Here is a 20489-nt window from a genome sequence, read left to right as displayed (position 1 = left end):
TATCTTCCTCAAATATTACTTGGTGGAGTTTGAACAGGACAGGGAGGCTTCTAGTAGAGCACACACTGTTCCGCAGACAGCTGCTGCCTCCTGCCACTGCGTATCACCATGCCTGATACCTCTCTCACGTTTTCCCACAAACAATGGAAAAGAGCACTCCATAACCTAACACAGAAAAGAACAGCAGTACCATCCTACGTGGAAGCGAGAGCAGTGACAACTCTCATGCCTTCCAGAGGATGCAGATGTCACCCAGCGTTATCTTATGTGATCTTCTGACCAAATATTATCTGCTTTCAGAATATAACATCCAGAATACCACAAAGAACATCCTGTAGCTCTGCTTTTAGGATAGGAAAGTTTGGCCTCAGGGCATCCTGATGCAGCCTGCTCTTGGCTAAGCTATTGCTTCCCTGATGGCAATTAAACAGGGTCAGCAACATAATTTATCCATTCTTAAATTACAGTGCAGAAATGTTGCACAGAGAACCACAGAGTGTGTGAGATTCAGCAGTGGCCTGGGAGCTCGATTATTAAACACACAGGGGAGCATATTATCTGAGTGCATTTCACATTAACGCTAATGGCACGTTGAAAAGAAAATACACCCCGTAAGCCTTCATTGCTCACTTTCTCCCTTGCCCTCTGACAAACGAGTTACTGATGCAGACTCAGAGGTAGGCAATACATCCACTTCTCACTGTGGCAGGACTTGAGAAAACCAAACAGCTTTTTTCTTTCAAGTGCAGTCACTGCTGTATCTCACACTGTGTTTTTCATAATGTCCCGCTTTCAAGAAGCTCAGTTGCAGCTGGTATTTGATGACGGACTCACATAGTAACACACACTGACAGAATGGACAGCCCTCCTTCTTCCATCCCCTCTCACTGTCCCCAGTTTTGTACCAGCAGAGGTGCTTGTCTGATGCTGTGGAGAGCCAACTCACTCCTCTTGAGGAGAAAAAAAAATCATTGCTTCTAGCCTAGAAGGAAAGCCAGGTATTCCTAAACTGCTTCTCACTCTGAAAGAGGTTGGCTCTTTTCTACAGCCAGTTGGCATCCTGGTGGCATTCCAAGTGTGTAACTAGATTCTGGCCATTTGCATTCCCAGAACACCTCTCTGTAAGACACAGTAGTTTTATTCTATGTTTTAAACCAACTGCAGCAGAGGTGTGAGGTATCACTTCACCAGTAGTCAAGTGCTGCTGATAAACAAGGCAGCTCTGAGTAAGGAAAATACCACTAAAGAAAGAAAAAAAAAAAAAGGAAGGTCACAGGTGTTGTAATGAATGATTTGGGTATCACACAGCTCACACACAAGGAAGAGCAAGTCCTTTGTACCTGTCCACCAGGACTGTTTCTTGGGAAGATGCCACATCTCCACAAAGGGCACAGAAAAGCAAAATTAATTTATGGGACACGAGTCACCAGACTGCCTCTGCTGGCAGGAGAAAAAGGGGAAATCTTTGGAGAGTTACTCACGAGGGGTGGGCAGAGGTGGGCTGCCTCCTACCCGAGCTTGGCACTGAAGTTGCCACCCACAGCCTGGGGCCAGCAGGATGCTGATCAGTGACCCAGGCCAGGCTGCCCCTGGCCAGGCAGTGTCCACCTGCCTCTGTGCCATGCAGGAGCAGAAGCAGGCAGAAGCACTGGGTCAGCTCCCCAGCGTTCCTGCCAGCTCTGCCTCTCTCCTCCCCACATCTGCTCTTGGCCTCAGACTCGTTTTATTTTTTTCTCCTTGGCTGCCAACATGGTTGCTTTGGGGAAAGATGTAGGAAGAGCACATCTGGACCAAATGACCATCTGCATTTGCTTCAGGGAGCTGTTTGTGCTTGCAAGGCTGTAAACAAAAGCCTTATTTCTTTAGCTGCTAGGTTGTGCAGAGCAGGAAGAGGAAGATGTTTTCTGGAACAGTTACTGAATGTAAAACACTGCATAAACAAACACAAATACACTTAAGTCAGAAACAGCAAAAAGCCAATCCTGAATGGAACTTACTAATGCTGCCTCATGGCTCAGCATCCCCAGCACCACGAACTACCTCTAAGCTCACCTGAGCCACACCAATTCCATTTTACTAAAGACAGGATTAACACTAACAAAATTCAGCCTTACCTACAGTGATGAGAAAACCCAAATCAGATCTGTCTACTCGAATCTGGTCACCCCCCTTTCTACTTGCATTCCCACATCCTGGGAAAAACAAACAAACAAAGAAAAAAAAAAAACACACCTCCAAGACAACAAATACAGCAGGAGATCCTGCCCAAAACTTGTGCCTTTCAAAACCTCTGCAGGGTCCCCTACAGAGCCACGCCACTCTGCTGTCTGGAGGCCTCCTGGCCAACAGTCCCAAAGCTACACTCAGATCCTTTACACAGCACACCTGCCTCCACTAAAGCAAAGGAAAAAGCGTTTTTTTGAGCCTCACATACAAAAAAGCCCAAAAATATTTATAAATGTAAAAATAAATAAGACAAACATACCTGAAATTAACTGACTGTATGCTGGCGTTCTTATAGGTCATGGAAAAGCAGCACAGAATACGGACATCACACGTAATGGGCATGAGCTTTTTCTGCTCAGCATCCAGCTTTCCTTATAGCAGCTCAGTACTCACCTAGCAGCAAGAGCTGCTCTGAACACAAGGCCACATTTTGCACAAATAGATTTCTTCACGTGGAGTTGCATAACAAATAAATCTCAAGAATAAGGCCAACCTCAAGGCATATGATAGCAGTAACCATAACATTTAACAAGAGAAAGGACACACCACCAGGACAGACCCACACTAAGGTGTCCCAGCAGCTCTTAACCTGCAATATATATTGCAGACTTAATGGAAACAGCTGCAAATAAACTATGAACAGGTGGACTGAATTATGGGAGGCCTGCGTCATGGCAAACAAGCCTTCACGTTGATGAGGCTCTGCTCACTGCAGCTGGAGTTGAGCAGGGGTTGGGGGTGCAGAGCTGGGGCAGGCTGTGAGCAAACACCAGTCATCCAAATGGCCCTTTTCTTTACCCAGGTACCTTCCTTGCAAGGATGGAATAAACTCTACTGACTGGATTTGGCTCCTGCACTGGAGGGGAATTGCATGTAGCTGGTATTTAAGAAGGAGGCAGAGAAAAAGGGTGTACCTGCAAGTAGGTTGTTCTCATTGCTTCAGTTCCCCATCAGAGGGAGACCCACCTCCCCGTGCAGGTACCTGATTGATCAGGAAGCTGTTCTATGCATCACTCAACAAATAGTGCCCCACACCAGACTCCTGCTACAGTCGCTTTGCTGGACCCCCTCCAGCAGTCATGATGTATCAAAGGGTATATCTGGTATTGAAGACTGTTGCTTGTTTTCCTCTAAGCAGCACTGTCAAGCTTGTTGCTTTGACCAAATTAACTTGAAGGGCTGGTGAAACGCATAAGATCTCTGAGGGGTTCAGGACTTCAGAAAACCAGGCCATTCCTTTTAAGTTGTAGCTATTAACTTAACTTAATAAAATCTTGTTGAAGTTTGTTTAGCAGCTAATTTAAGGAGATACTTCATAGTCTATCCTGGCACTCCATCAATTCAAATCAATGTTAAACCTACCACTTTGCCAAAAGTACATTTGCTCCAGATTGGAAAGTGAGCTTCTGATTTATTCAATCACTGAGTGTTGTTCTTGTAAAGTGATGTTCTGACTTGTGATACAGCACGTGTGCTAGAAATTAACTGGAAACCACTTTTAAATATTCAGTATTCTGTGTGATAGTATCAGAGATCAAAGTCGCAGAGAAATTCTACTTATTAATTAATAGGCCAGGCTTTAAACCACAGATAAGGAGCGAGCAGAAATAGGAAGCTGTCATTCATGAAACATAAATCACAATTTTCCATTTCTTTTCCCACCCAAGTAATCACAAACAGCGATGAACCATGGTCAAAAATACTTAATGACTTCTTGTGGGAAATCAATGCCAAAATGGCCTATTTAGCCAATGGATAGCAATAGCATAAAGAATGTTATATAAACTCCAGGTTTCTGACTAATTAGTGTAATGTGGAAGATATGAGGCTGGGAAAGAAAAGGGAGGGGATTCGTGATTGATATTTTTTTGTGGCAAAACCTGCAAGGAAAACTGAAAATTCTATTCTTACTTACATTGATGCTGATAGTCACAGCAGTGTTTGCAACCCATATGAACTTTTAGCACAGATCCCTCACATATAAATATTTACTTTCTCGCCGGACATTTTTCCTCAAATGAACGTTAAGATGTGTACTGAAGCAGAAGGTTGTAAGTTAATTGCTATTGTCGTTTCTACTCAGTTACTGCCTACACTAAAGCTGTCATGCAGTAGAGGCAAGAGAGAGAGCAACACCACTGCTAATGGTGAATTTCCTGGCTTTTATTGCTGTGTCAAAACATTATCACTCTGTAATCACCGCCTTTCATGCAAAATAGCTCAAACGGCAGCAAAACCCTGATGCAAAGTATTTTCAAATATCAGCTTAGTGACAGCAAGGATTAAGCACTTCACAACTGCTTAAGGTTCCAGCCAGCAGGTGTGCCCAGGAGCTTCCAAGCTAAGCATGAGCTGAGCTCCCCTTGCCCAGGGCAGAGAGCTTCTCCGAGGCTCTCAGTAGGCTGTGCTCCATGCAGGCAGCAGTGCTGAGAGACACAAAGAGGAGTCCCGATCCTGCGCTACAGGGAACTGGGCGCTTCTCTGCAATGGGCATTCACTGCCACCTAGCATTTCTGGCATTCCATTTCAGAGCTTGGGGGACCAGCAATCATGGTGCTCATCAAGAACATGCAAAATCCAAGTCTATGCCTCGGGTTTGTAAACCCAGGTTGTCCTTGGAGCACTCCTGGCATCTAACACTGGGTTGCTCCCTAGCAGTTTGAGTATTAACTACCTGCATGGCATGGCAAACCCCAGCTAGGGAGGCTGGGAGACACCTGGACTGGGACACCTCTTAGGGTGAGATGTATGTACTCCTGGGAAGGAAGAATACGTGCAGTCCAATCTCAGTTCATAAAGAAGAAACTTCACCTCTAAGCCAGATCAGTGCACCAGTCTCCTGCAAAATGAGTTTCCTCCTCAGACTCCACCAGCTTAGCTTGTGGTTTCCCTCCAGCAGCCTGGATTCAACTCTTATATTCTGTGAGCTACCTAATACAAGCTCAAATGAAAGATATTGCGTATAATTAACTTTGGTAGTTTCTTTTTTTTTTTTTCTTTTTTTTTTTTTTTGAGACCAGTGAAAGTCACCAGATTTACAAATTGTTTTGACTGTTCTGCTAAGTTTTTCAACAGAAAAAAAAGGACACAGATTGCACAGCTGCATTCCAACCCCAATATGGTACTTTCCCCTCCACTGCTGTTCAGCCCTGAAAGAGAATAATCTGAGACACAAGGAATGCAGGGGGAGAAGAAAAGGTGGAGATGATGGATTGTGACAGCAGATGATCTGATTCACTGCCATCAGTGAATTACAACATGAATAGGTCCACACCTACCAAAGTTACAGTTATTAAGCAGCAGCCCAATCTATCCACCCAACTCCCCCAGCTTCAAATACAAACATTTTTGCATTGCATTTGCAAATCCCACAGATGGAAATTCTGGATAGGATTTGTTACTTCTAATCACGTTAGGCAAGTACACACAAATGTGCAACCCTCCCTCCACACAGCAGGCTCTCTCCTGTCTGCAGACATTGGTATGAGTGCCTTATATTTCCTTCCTGCAGAAACCCCTTCTGCTCACAGCAGAATTTCTGAGACACAGGCCTTCTTCTAAAAGGCAGCATTTATTATAGATGTAATTCTGTGGCTCAGCAGCTCTTTCCCCTCAGGTAACTCAGACATGATCCTTTCTCTGGAAATGAAGCATGAAAGTGTAGGGAAATAATCACAGCTTGACAACTGCAAATCCTTGCATGTGAGCCAAATAACCAGGAGCGCTGTGAACACACGGAAACCTCATCTACAAATCAGCCTGTTGTACAACTTATGACCAAAAAGAAGCATCTGCATATTCCACACATTTTAGATTCCTGTTCTGCCTGAAACTACTTGTTCTTCTGGATACTGGGCAAGAATAATTGCCCATGATGTTTTCTTAGATACTTCCCTCTAACAAAACAGCAGTGTCACTTACAGATTACTATTTCTTCTGCTTCTGAAATGTCCAAGGAACGTTACTGCATCAAACCATGAAACCCTGACCAGACTCCTGTGTAAGCAAAGCAGAGCAGGAAGGGAGAGCATACAGTACTGTGCAATGGGCAGAGAGAGGGGCAGAGAACGCCCAATACTTCTTCACCTTTCAGGATAAGCCTCCCTATGCCCAAATTGCAGGCACATAGCAGAGGCAGAGGTAATCGTTATATGCAGCCTGCCAAGGGCTAGGAGCTGATTATTAACTCATCAAAATTCATGGAGTTGACATGGGTGAATTCTCTTGCAAAATCCCAGCTTTCACATTCATGCTACACTACTCTGAGCACGACTCAACAAACATCCAAGGAGCCAAGTTGTTAAACATGCTCTTCTTCACTCAGGACCAGATTTTGTTACCAACACCACATTTTTCGTGGATGGCAGGAGGAGTACCTGGAATCAGTTTCATTCTAAGGCCCACTGCTGTGTTTGAATTAATTCTTAGATTAACGAGTAATTTATTTAGAAGGGATGACAGGCACCAGAAGTTTCAGGAGTGAATGATAATTATAGCCAACATGTTTTAGTCATGCTGCTGAAGAAGATTTAAGCCTTCTGTGTTTGGGTGCAAACCTGTTGAAGCCTTTCACTGAGAAAGCAGCAGAAGTTAAATCTAATTGAGATGGTCCCTTGGATTTACAGATCCATGCTGTGGTTGCAATCACACCTTAAACCCCTTGTCCTAACCTGGTTGTGTACCAGACGTTAAATGTTGGGAACCAACGAGAGAATTGATTGTCCACTTCATGGCACCTTAAGGTCAGCTTAAAATTCTGCTGTATCTTAGCTGTCTGTTTAAAACGTGTATCTATAATATGTGAAAGCTTACAGCTGGACCTACACTGGCCTAATGTAGGCCAGCTGAATTATTGCAGATGTGTGAGCTCAGAAGCAGTGCACAATTCTTAGTAATAATTTGTTCAAAATGGTATTTAAAGAAAAAAGCCATGACTTTTGTGGAATCCATTAAGTTATGCACAACTTTTTCCTTAAGACACAAACAAAATTCGCTAATTGGTTTTTATATTTGCACACAACTTACATTTGAGGGAATATTTTAATTAAGCTCTTCATCACTGAAAGACATTAGTGCAGTGTTCATGCTTTGGCAGTGAGTTCAGCTGCAGGACTGTAGTTCTTTCACTCTGATGATCAACAGTATTTTACAAGAAGGCCATATTATATATTTGCACATTCCTTTCTTCAATTTATCTGACCACCTCACTTATCAAACTGCTTTTGATTGCTTGTAGCTGGGATTTTTAAACAAACAAACGTATCCAGATGCCTTAACAAAGAGAAACTGGAAAAAAAACAAAAAACAAAATCAAGACATAAAAAGCTGCTGTGCTTTTGGGCAGTTCTCCCCATTCCCAGCCCTGCACTTACACATTTTGCAGCTAAAGCCAGAAGTTTTGCCAGCAGCCCCATCTGGCTGCGATCAACACGGCGCTGAGCCCAAGATAGCAGGAGCAAAGTCTATTGAGTCACACGTAGAGCTGTGCCACCCAAACAGCTACTCTCTAAACTGCAGGAGCCAACCCCCATCTCAGCCAAAAGACTTCATTCCAGTGCAGCTTCCACAGCAAGAAGCATCTTGGGATGCCCTCTGTGCATCTGAAATACAGGACTGATGCACCTCAGGTCAGACACCACAGAACAAACCCCCATTCAAAGATGATGCCTTTGTTTGGAAATACAGCCCTTCACTTCTCAAAGGTGTACGCGCCATAAGGTTTTTCAAACTGGGTTTGCTACCTCACTTAATTTCTAACATACTCACTGAGAATTGATATCCTTTGGCTTAGTGAAATAACTGACAGAGTTTACAAAGAATTTTAGTTCTGAAGTGCTGTACCATCTCATGGTTCAAAGGAGCAATTACACTTGATACAGTTGGGAGAACAAATAATCCCAAAGTGGAAAGCACTCTTTCACTTTCCAATGTAAAGAAACAAACAAGAAAAACACAGGAAAGTTATGTGATAACATACAGATCTAAATGATAGAAGCTGCTTCTGCTTCTGTGTAATTTTGCTGCATTGCTTAACAGGAAATATTCAAAGTGAAGAGCTGTCAGAAACTTCCACTGGATCTGCACCTCATCCTCTCCCATGAATTAGCAGAAAGTAACATATGCCCTTTACTATTTTCCCCTTTTGACAAGCAAATTTGCTCTGCAAACACTACAACCTGACGCCTGCAGAGAAGAGGCAAAGGAGAGAGGTTGGTACTTCTTTGCAGTGATCTTCTCTATTTAGAAAGGTTTTCCTTGCAGCAGCAATTTGTCATCACAGCACTAATTCCAGCCACTGCCCCAGAACACCTAGTCTGCAGCTGACACATCACAGTTGTGCTTTAGAATTAACCTTCTCACATTAACTCAAGGGCACTTTATTTTCTCCTTCAGCTTGAGCTTTTCTTCTCAACTGCAGAGCTACTCTTGGAACAGGGAAAGGCTGCACCTGAGATCTGGTCCCATCAGTTCTGCCTGCTTGGTCTGCCCTCCCTGACAAGCTCTAGAGCTGATATGGGTACCAGAAACCCAATCTTACCCATTCTGCAGCTATAGGTCCAGAATGAAGGAAATAAACCCAGCAACTATTGCTGTTGTATGGCTTTTTTTTCCCCCTAACATTTTTCTGCAGTAAAGATCTAACTTCTGCTTCAAGTTTATCTGTTACAATTAAGGCCTGTCTCCAACCACACTCATAATCTCCTTTTCTGTCAGCCCCAAACTGAAGGTGATTGTCTAAAAGACAATACTGCATTGCTCTAGAAATCAGCTGTGATGTATCCCACCCTTTTCAATTTGGTGTCATCTTTTAGACCAGAAAGATTTGCCATTAGCATTTTTTCAGGTATTAACTTTTTGTTTTCTGATGGGAGGTCAGATAGATAAAAATCTGAATGGTAGCTAATTGATAATCAAAGTAAAGGGAAAATTTGCTACAGATATTCAGAAAGTAATTTTGGATTCATTTATTTTATTTCACTCAAAATAAAAGCATGCTGTTATAGTAACTTGTCAGAGAGTTCACAGCAAATCCTATAATGAAATCTTGCAATGCAATTAATACTGCATATGGTAGCATTCAGTTTGTTAGTTCTTTCTTTAAACAGGCTTCAGCAATCTGCACTCCAGGAAGTAACACACCGTGCCAAGCTTTTAAAGTGCTTTACAAATGTATTTCATTAATCTCGAGCAACTTGTAGAAGTGCACATTACCATCCTTACTCTATCAGTGGTTAAAACATTGCACAGAGAATTAACATGCAATTATTTAAAAGCATTTAATGCTTAACCTTTAGTGAAGCTCAAAAACATAGCTGTAGCATCTAGGTCCCTAGAGGAAGCTGAAAAGGTCTAAATACAGGCAATAGTAACAACTAAGGCATAGGATGATTTCTGCATGAGATCAGATGGACTGGAGCTAGTTAAAAGAGAATGAACATATGGGCAAGAAGACATAAGCAGCCAGCATGCAACCTGCAAGTTGCTCTTCCTTCTTCATCGTGGTTTAGCAGAAAGCTGCAAATGGAGACTTGCTGAAATACAAAGGCACTGAAACTCAAAGTTAAGGAAATAACACTGCATACAGCTCACACATCCTTATGATCGAAAGACCCCTGTTGGGCAAGAAATGGCTTCAAACACACCTGTGCTCCAAATAAATGCGCACCCCTTTCTCCTCCATCACCCTTAATACGCATACCAACACAGAGGAGATCATAGAATCATAGCATTGAATTGGAAGGACCCCTACAGACCATCTTGTCCAGCTCCCAGAAATGAACAGGGACACCTACAGCTCAATGAGGTGCTCAGAGCCCCATCCAGCCTCAATGTGAATGTCTTTAAGGACAGGGCATTCACCACCTCCCTGGGCAACCTGTGCTATTGAATATAAGGAAGAAGTTGTTTACAATCTCCTCTTTTAGTTTGAAAGCATTTCCCTCTGTGCTGCCACAACAGACCCTGTTAAAGGGTCTGTCCCCTCCCTTCTTACAGCCCCAATAGATACTGAAAGGCCATTACTGGGTCTCCCTGGAGCCTTCTCATCTCCAGGCTGCACAGCCCCAGGTCTCTGCCTGTCCTTATAGGAAGGTGTTCCATCCCTTGGATTATTTCTGTGACCCTCCTCTGGACGAGCTCCAAGAGGTCCACATCTCTCCTGTGCTGAGGACTCCAGATCTGGACACAGTACTTCAGCTGAGGTCTCACCAGGAGACAGACCATTACACTAAAACCTGCTTTGGGTTATTAATTAACAGTAAGCTGTTCAGGGCTTGGAGAACACATCCCAGATAGCTAATTCACAACTGCTGGGGAGAGGTTCTATACTTTTTTCTTTATACTTTTTGACCTCACCACTTCTCTTCCACCAAGGTTTCCTGCTCCTGCCTTTGTAGCAGTCAATGTAAAAGTCATTAGGGTCACCAAGGAGAAAAGCATGAGATGAGTTGATTGCTTCTGTGCCTTTCACAACAACTGCAAGAACAGAGCAGGCTTGCAGCCAGGGCTGAGCAGCATGCTGCATGCAGGCAACATTTCAAAGTACTCTGCAGAAGGTACCTGGGCCAACTGTCATTTGAATTGTAAGGAGAGAATGTCTCGATTGCCAGAAGTATTCTGTTTGTGAAATAAATAGGAAGCCTCCGTGAAAGATGCACACCTGAAATCCATGCTGGATGAGAAAGTGCTAACTGAGAAAAAAAGTTCCAGGGCTTCTTTCTAGGGTAGAAAGTTTACTAATCCAAACTGCCACAACAGTAATGCTTAGGGAATTAAGTTTTTTTATTCTGTAAATAACTGGAAAAGTGACCTTCAACAAACAAGGACAGCTGGCTGTCAAAAATAGTAATTCACACACATCCAAGGAAAAGTCTAATACTCCTAACAAGGCTCCCAATTTCAGTGAGTTTCATTCCACATAGGATGTGGAAAAAACAACTAGAAAAGGGCTCATCCAGACCGGGTCCTAACCAAGAATACATGGAAAGTGATAAAATCAGTGACATGGGACTAGGTCTTTTTTCATACAGAAAGAACAGGTTTGAAGATACTTAAGTGAACCAAAGTTTTTTAAATTGGCTGGGCCTGATGCAATCCAGGCTCTGCTGCAATCCAGGCTGTGCTGCTGAGGTCTCAGGGCTGTTAGCAGTTATTAGCAACTGATGGTGAAGTACAGATGAGGAACAGAACAAAATATGCACGCTTTTTGTCGTTACAAAAGACAGAGGATGAGGAGGTGAGGAATTGGATACCCATCAGCTTAGTTTCAGTTCATAGAAACAAATAATAACTGGTAAGCAGAGAGAAAATCACAAGAAAATGAGTGGCTGCCTGATTGGATCTGTTCAGAGTAATTGGTGTCAAATCAATCTAATTTCCTTCAGGAGTGAGACAATACATTTTGTGTCACACTTTGATTTCTTTAAAGCTTCTCATAGTGTTTCCTATCGCTTCTTGCATGTAAGGTAAGGAAACATAGTCCGAATGGAAGTAGCAGGGAATGGATGCCAAAACTACCTGAAAAACTACTCAGAGCAGTGCCAAATGTTCATTTCCCAAAAAGAAGTTACACAAAAATGTGAGCTTCTTGGTGGGCTGTGTTATGCCTGGTATCCATCATTAGGAATGGCAGCTGAATGAGTGAACTTGCTAGACTGGCAAATAATACCAAATTAGGAAAATTGGGAAAATGGGCTGAAGGTCAAAGTAGATTTAGAAATGGTCTCAAAAGGGGAAGCTGAAGTCCAAAAAACCAAAATTGGGATCCTGTTCAATAGCCAAAAAAAAAAAAAAAAAAAGCAAAAACTACTCCTATGCTGGAATAATCATCTGCACAGATGCAGGAGAGAAATCGTACTGGTATTAAATCTCCATAAGAAAAATCAGAAGCTACACTAAGCGTTAAGACCCTATGTGATAAAAAACAGGCAAATGCTCTTCTGGAAATACAAAAGAAGTTGGCTTGCAAGACAAATGAAATAGCCCTTCTCTTTTCAATGCTATCAGGACCTCAGTTAGAATACAGTATCCCATTTTTGGGTCCTGCACACCCAGAAAGATATGAGCCAATTAAAGACAATTCACAGCAGTGAGAATGATCAGTAGCTTAATAAACAAGACTTAAACAAACTGCGGTTGCTCAGGAAAGGAGAGACTGAAATGAGATGGCAAGCACACAGAAGCCCAGCATAGAGGAACAAGTTAATCTATTCAACATGTCCTCAGTGGATAGAAGTAACAAGCTGCAAGTTCCACGTGGAAGAATCAATCTGGTAAGAGGAAAAAGGTTTCCAATGGAGAAGGCAAGAAAGCACTGAACTGAACTGCCTAGAGAAACTGTGGACAGACTGTGTGGGGAGGGCTTCATAAACAAGCTGGAAAATAGCTGCCAGGAAGCTGCCTTGGGGCAGACGTTTGGATCAAACTGGATCCACAGCAGTCTATGCTATTGCCATGCCTCTGCTGCCTTATGCCCACACTGCAGTTTGCCAGCTCACTGTCACAAACAACACAGAGCTAATCAAAAGCAAACTGATATTCTGTATTTGGTATGGGAAATTTACCCAAAAGGGTATCTTACTCCATCCTTCTGGAGCCCTTCAGCACCTTACTGCCTTGCATACACATGGTGCCCTAAGCGCTAAAGCTCTCGATGCACCTTTCAGTATTGAGAGGTATAGTGAACTGTGATAGATAAACTTGCCAGCAAGAATGTGTAAGGTCACACAGAAAGGCAGTGACAGAGCAGACAGCTGTTCCCTCTGGCTCCAACACCCTTGCTGTTGCCAGCTGCTCACTCACCCCGCAACTATTTTAATACAGATGTACAACGTGCGTTAACCTTTCTCACCAGACCAGAGAGCTAAATTCCAAGTCCACTTTCCTGAGCTGCTCAGAAAGCTATTAGTATCTTGTTCCCATACATAAATTTAGATTGTTTAATTTCCCAGACAGTAAACTGCTGATTACCAGAGTCCAGGCAATAAAGCTAGATGTTACAGCTCCGGAGCAGCAGTTTGCCACCCCTGGATGCAGACTGTGTGCTCGTCCGCTCTTCATCCCCCCTCCCCTTTTCCATTTGCATCACTCGTGTCCTGGTTTGTGGTGGAGGGTGGCTGTCACATTCTTTCACTTTACTGAGAGATTTCTTTATCATTTGCATGAGTGCATATTTGCATAATGGCACGCTGGGGAGTTCAAAGCTGTTTTCTCAGTTTCAAAGTAGTCTTTGCGTGTAAGCTGTCCCAGGTCTGATGTGCACCAGGCTTGTATTTTTGTTCTTGATTGAGCACTGCTGCACCGTATTCCTTTTAAAACTCCAGCTATTCTGGGAGATGTGTATAATTTAATATGTTCAATAGATTTCTTGTCAGGCATTCATGTACAACTTCCTTCATCTCACGCTCAGATGTTTGATTTTCCACAGTAATTGGTTTTGCCACATTTGTGTTCACTTTTATGACCTATAGTAAATGCTGCTTCTTTAGCCATGGGCTGTTAAAGCTTTTGCCAGACCCTACAGTAGCTATCAGGTAGGTTTATCAGGCATTTCCTAGTCCTTGTCTGTTAATGGGTCTTGATCTATACTTATGTAGCCTAAATGTTACATTAAATGGAAGCTCTTCTTTACAAGAGCAGCCGTGGGTATGCAGTGCAACACGATTAACTTACTGGTTAGATGCACAGCTGTTTAGCATACTTACAGTGGGCCAATCCCCACATATCCAAGAGTCCAAGAAGACTGAGTTTGCTCACAGGAGCTGCTCTGATGCCCATGCACAGGCAGAACTGGCCTCCACATTGAAAGCAACATGAGAAATCTCAACATACAGTGCAGAGACCTTCAAAAATTACTGCAGGGACAGAGCCAATGTCCCAGGGAACTTAAGAGTCGTGAAGCTGGCCTAGGATTGCAGAGAACAAAAGCAGGAACAGGCCAGCATTCAGTGCTGCTAGGAAATAATTTTAGGTCAGCAGGAAGCAAGCGATGTTAATGTTCTTCAGAAAGAAAAACAGACAAAGCAATTACTGGAGCTATTCTTATTTAAAAAGGAGAAAAACCATCACAGGGTATGGTAAAGCAAGCAGATGAGTGATAAATATGGACAACAGATTCAGATCTCCCAAGTTCCCATATATGCAGTGATTTGCATTATCACCCCAGTGACTTTCAGCTATATTAGACAGGCTGAGCAGTTTGCTTGCTGTCCTAGACCACCTTTGAAAGCTATCTCTGATTCTCATACAGCATATAACACTGTGACAGTCTGACAGAACTGCAGGATGTCACCTCAGGTGAAAGAAAATGACTTCTCTACATTTTCCAGGAAACACATTAATTGGATGCATATTATTCAAGGCTCTTGAAATTAGTGGCTACAGTGTAAGCTCAAAGTATTGAAAAACATAATATAGAAAGCACAACCTTTTGAAGTACATAAAAAGTAAGATGTACGACAAGTCTTATGGACTTCTTCCTTTTTCCCCTGCTAAAATATGCATACTGTACAGCAAAATTTTCACAAGAAGCAATTGGGGAAAAAAAGCCCACAACTTTCTGAAGATGTCAGAATTAGGTCATCTCAACACTGTTGGGATGTTTATTGAATTCATATTTTTCCACCTCATCAAATGACACAATAGAAGAAATTCTTTAAGAATAGTAACAATTCAGAGGTCAGGACAAAAGGCAAAAAAGGGGACAATTTTGACAACTGGTAAAATCCTTTGAATCCAGGAGAACTGAGCTATGAAGCAATTTTAAGCTCAGAAGCATCCAGTTAGGACAGAAGTGGGTCAGGTGTTTAATGGAAAAGCACAGACTAAAGCGAAAAGTTTTTTTCCACTTCACAGTACAGCAAACTTGCATTAAATAGCAAGCCCAAAGCTTGAGGTTTTTTGAGATATGGGAAAAAAATTGACATTCTGTCAATATGAGCTCAGCATTGGGTGCTATGCAGAGCCCTACAAGTGCCCCACAGAGATGATGTCCATCATGGTGGACTCTGTAGGAACTCTGGGGCCACAGACACTCCCCATGTCCTTTAGAAACATCTGCACCGATGAAGACAAGCTTTTGTATTGGCTCCTTCTATCCTGCATCCAGTTTCCACCTGCCTTGTCCTACAGCGTGATCTTTCAGAGTGACACGTGTACCTTTGTCATGGAGGCACACGCTGACATGGAACTGTGCACCATTACCAACACATCACCAGCAGCATGACAGCTCGCAGTGACACTCAGCACTCACCCCTTCTCATGCTGATACAACCTCCACATGGGATACACGTTTCCTAGCAGTTTCTACCTGGAAAAAAATGAACTGTCTCTTATTATTATTAATTTTACCTCCTCTGTTTGGTGCTGAGATGAAGAAGCTGCCCAGTAAGCACATAAAGGGACAGTCACAAGGCATGAAAGTCATAGCCACAGAGTACATAACAACAAGTTGCAAGTGCCATAGCTTCTCATACGTGGGAAGGCAGTGCTTCAGTGCGGCTGAATCTTGTAGCTATTATCTGTCATGTAGAAAAATATCCATTTTTTCCACTGCTCGTGGTTGCACAAGCATTTCCAAGCCCCCTCAGACAGGGCATTTCCCAGGCCTAGAGCAGAACAACTCCCATCCCACCAAGCGACAAGGCTATCAAGACAGAACATAGGCTTTAGTGGGCATCACAGCCACGCACACACAAATGTCACTACAGTCCACTTGCAACTAAACCCACTTCAAGCTAAATGGAAATAATTACATAAAATGCTTCATTATCTCATGAAATAAAGAGTGATTTGATAATGGCTGTATTAAGTGTAACTTTCAGTGGCTTTAGAAACCCAGTAAATTATTACTTTAAGGGCCAATAAGTTATTCTTATGTGACCCAGAAGCTGTATCTGCTGTTGACAAAATGCCTATGTGTATAAAACCCAACTGCACAGAAATTTATGTGCAGCCTCTTTCTATTTGTACTACAACATTTTCCTGACAAAAAGCAGAGATGTCCAAGTCAGAGTGCAGAAAAAGCTGCGAGCATGCAGTCTGGAAGCTGTGCAGATATGCTCACAGCAGCTGCAGTGTAATACAGCATTCCCAGTCTCAGGACAAAAAAACATTTGAAGAACTGCATGAGAGTTCTGCATTATTCTTAAAATAATTGTGGATGGATGCTTTCCTTGCCCCTACTTTTGCACAATATTGTGGATATGATAACCCCTGCCCTGCCTTCTCTAAGGGAGAAGAGGAAACGTGATCTGTGCCACTGCACTGCCAGCATACGGGATGCTTTTTGTCTCCCCACTGGGCTGAAGCCCTCAGGTGTGATAAACCAAGGACTGGAGCTTGAAGTTCAGTTTTAAAATGATATCAGATGAATGGAAACATAAAGAACCAGTAGGCAGAGAGCCTGATGCTGCTTAGACTAAGGTGAGCTACCAGGCTAAAGAAGAAAAGTGAGGATGCTTATCAAAAGGCATACACAGCCCATGTCGTTCAGCAGCCTGAGTCCTGAACGGACACATTCCATAGGCAGATACTTCATTTCCAAGAGACTCAGCAGCCTGGCTTTCTGCTTGTCCTCTCGGTGGCGGAGATTCTTCCAAGGAAAGAAATAAAAGCCTTCCAACTAAAGGAGCCAAATGAAGAACTAAAGGCTGATACATGGTGTTCTTAGACCTCCCCTGCATGCCTCAATCACTCTCTCCCTGTGCCTGCTCAGGGTCTCAGCCACACTGCTATTTTTGGTAGCCCAGGTAAGGAGCATCATCACAATATGAGACGAGAAACAAGCAGATTACCAAGAAAAAGTACAGGGTTTCTAGTGCTGCTTTTTGAGAGGAAAGAAGGAAAGAACGCTCAGTACTGAAATGCCTTTTTGTTGTTTGTACTACCAAGATCCATTTGGCCAAAGTACTCTCCCTTTATCATCCTCTGGTATACAAAAAGTTCAGCCCCACACACCTATTCTCCTTCCATACTGTGAGCAGTCTGATTTCAGGTACCATTAGACAACATACTGCCCTTACCTCTTCCATAAGTCTATTCCGTTCCTATCAGAGTTATCAGATCCTCTGACCCTCCTTGCCAATGTCCTTTATCTAGGATGTTTGGTAAATTGAAACAGCAGCTAATACAAACACAGACTGCCTGTCAGAATGAAAATCACCTTTTTGCTTATAGAAAAGAACAGCAATGACAGCACTGTGACAATGAGGGAAATCAGTTCCACTCCATCACTGATAAAAAACAACAATGAAAAATGCATGTAGAAGTCAAAATATCTGCAACGTTTTTAGAGCATAGGTGGTAGCAGGAGTTGGAGGAAGCCTTTCCCACTCTGCTTCTCCCAGCTTAAGAGGAACATTCTTCTCCCTAACCTGTGCTGCTACATTTTTTTAATAGTGACAGCTTATTAGCAACTACACGCAAAGCCTGCATCTTCAGTAGCTGTTACTTTCCACATCTGAAGGAAGCACATATGCCTGAGAATACACCAAATATGAGAAAGGTGCAGCTGTATATTTATCTGGAAAACATCAGCACTTCCAGTGGAAAAAAAATTGCCACTGCACATAATGAACAAAGATGTGAAATATCCTGCTGACATTACAAACCAAGAGCAATGTGAGATTAGTGGGACAAAGTTAGGATCCTAACTCTGCATTATACCCATCAAGTCTCCTGTGATGATCTCTCACCAACTTCTAAAGAGTCAATTAGATGATCACTATGAGGAGTTGTCAGTAGTGGCAGAACGGGGAGAGGTTTATTATGTGCTCAGCAGTACATAATAGAACACTGTTACCAGAAGCCTTGGGTTTGATCTCTACTGATTTAGTAAACTTTCCATTTAAAAGTTCCAAGTATTTCAGGGCCAAGGTGTTTTCAGCAGTTGGACTTGATTCTTGTGTGTTCCTTTCAATCATATCCTATGATTCTGTTATTCCTTTTAACTCCTTTTTACATATAGAAAAAAACAAGTATACACAGGAAAAGCCATTTAGTCTGTCACAGCATTGCATTGGAGAAGCGAGGAAGAAAACATCTGATGCTTCTGTCATGGTTAGGCTGTCCACAACCATGGCACAGATGGCAGCAAACAAGCTTCTTTCCATTCAGGAACTCCACAACCCTGACTTTCTGTGCTCATAAGCAGAGGCACAGTCCTGTTAGCTCACCTAGGTGTGTGCAAGTGATAAGCCAGACCTCCTCCCTCTGTGAGTATGAGCATTTTCATCAGCCAGTCAGAGAGCCAGAACAGGCAATAGGTAAAAATCTCAAAGCTGGAACAGAGAACTGAATACTTGCTGCAAACAGCTTACACTGAGTCCACAACTCAAGTGTTCAAGTCATTAATACAGCAATTAACAACAACGAGTAACACCACTCCAACTTTTAGATTATTTACAATGACCAAGAGCTGGATATGGTGTGCAATGGGCAAAGCAGTCAGAGTGCACCAAGCACCAACCAGGACAGGATGACAAACGACTGTGCTATAGCTGCTAGGGATACAGCAGGAAACATTTCAGCTCTGATAACGGTTTTCTTTCAGTCAGTGAGTGTACGACAGCCAGCCGGCCCTGCTGCATTTTGCCATCACGTTCACAAAGGCAAATACACACAGTTGTTTTGTTTGCTACTCTGGAAGGTGCTGGTTTGGTTCAGCCTACCCACAGCCAGCCCTGTGCCAGTGCAGAGGCAGCCCGCTGAGCTCATTCAGCAACACTGCCATGATGGTCTCTTTCTTTTCCATCCTTTTTTTTCCTTTCTTGAAATTAAAGAATGATTACAAATAATTGTTGTGGTGCTGGTGAGGCTAACAGAGCATGCTAGAAAGGCAAGGCACAAGACAAATTCTGGGCAAATACTGACTGATAGTTTTGAGCTATCAATTCCTGCACTGTGCAGATTGCTCACGTTTGGTCCAGACTGGCCCACAATGAGCTCCTTCTGTCTTTAACAAAAATAGCGTACTAGCCTAGATATTCATTAAGTAGCTGGGAGATAATATTAATCATATTAGCCTAAACATTTATTCAGTAGCTGGGAGATAGTATTAATCATTCATACCATCAGAGCTCAGTACTTTCCAATAGCAGAAAAGATGGGCATTATGCTCAGCGACAAAGAAAAGTACATGTTTGGCTTCTGACAACCCAGAGTGAGAGTTCAGTTTGATACTCCCTGCTAAGCCATGGTCAGAGCACAGGAGTCTTTGAAAGGAACTGTGGCTGTGACAGCAAATCTCATGCACTGGGAAAGCTGGAAGCTGCTACCTGCTCCATTGGGGAAAACTCCATGCCATCCCTCAAACCCAAAATAAATTCTGACTCTTCAGAAACCATAAGCTGAAATACAGTAATTTTCCCCAGGAACATCGAGCTGCTGAGTAGGTGTTTAAAAAAGAAGCTTTTCTCCAGTACATTTTAATACTGATGGAACAGATGGGGAATGGCTTGTTTGCAAACTTATTAATACTGTTTTCAAAACATTTTTTGATGCAGACAAATGTTCAGTTAGGAAAACTCTGAAGTCCTCCTCTTTGCTCAGTTCAAAGTTTGGGCTAATGCTTTTGCAGAGCAGATTAAAGGCTCGGGTGCTGAACAGGTTGCTCAGAGGCAGGCCCTTCCTCAGCACCACCAAGTCCCCTTGCTGGCTCTCCTGTCCAGATGTCTAAGTTTTAGATTGAGAGCAAAAGGACTGCTTGAATTCTCAGCTCTAACTTGAAAGGTGGCATTTCTTTTTGCTAGCAGTGACCTTCAGCAGAGCATACTCATTGCTGGCTGGAAGGCTACAAGGGTTCAGGAAGTTCAGACTGTTTCTGTCTGTGGTCATTCTGATCCTTTTCCTCCATGAAAAAAATATACATACACACTTGTAAACATCATTTTGAAAATCTCTATATTGATAGTACTGATGAACATAAATAATAATTACTGAGGAATCAACCCACAGACAGTATATTATCAGTGTGCTACTGTAAACTGCACAGTGTGAGGGGGTCCACAACTATTTCAAGAGGTAGGAACAGCAGCTATGAATTATCTAGGCCAGAGGCACCTTCCAGCTATTGCAGCTGCTGTTTGCATGCAGTCCATATGCTGGGCTTGAGATTTAGCATGCACCTTTCCACTGCTGTATGTATTCAACGCCTATTTTTCCTTTGCATAACAAAGTGTGACCACAGCAAATTGTTTTCTTGTTAGCATAATCTGGTCTTGAAGAATTTATACTGTACTGGCAGAGTAGACAGTCCTAAGTAGCAG

The 20489-nt window shown here is 42.8% G+C and overlaps 1 protein-coding gene across 5 annotated transcripts in view; it reads right to left on the bottom strand.

The window, feature by feature from the left end:
- Window positions 1–20489, bottom strand: part of KCNIP1 (potassium voltage-gated channel interacting protein 1) — a 302655-nt gene that overhangs the window by 64946 nt on the left and 217220 nt on the right. Inside the window, exon 1 of one of the 5 annotated variants that reach the window (XM_052684941.1) lies at window positions 2486–2791. The exons of the other annotated variants lie outside the window; for them this stretch is intronic. The gene's annotated coding sequence lies outside the window, so the exon portion shown is untranslated. Of the gene's footprint in view, window positions 1–2485; window positions 2792–20489 lie in introns of those variants that run through there. 5 annotated transcript variants of the gene reach the window in all.

This window comes from Tympanuchus pallidicinctus, unplaced genomic scaffold (assembly GCF_026119805.1).
Source record: "Tympanuchus pallidicinctus isolate F22 unplaced genomic scaffold, pur_lepc_1.0 scaffold21, whole genome shotgun sequence".
NCBI lineage: Eukaryota > Metazoa > Chordata > Aves > Galliformes > Phasianidae > Tympanuchus > Tympanuchus pallidicinctus.
The sequence above is the reverse complement of the archived record's forward strand: the minus strand, read 5'-3'. Positions and strand labels throughout refer to the sequence as shown.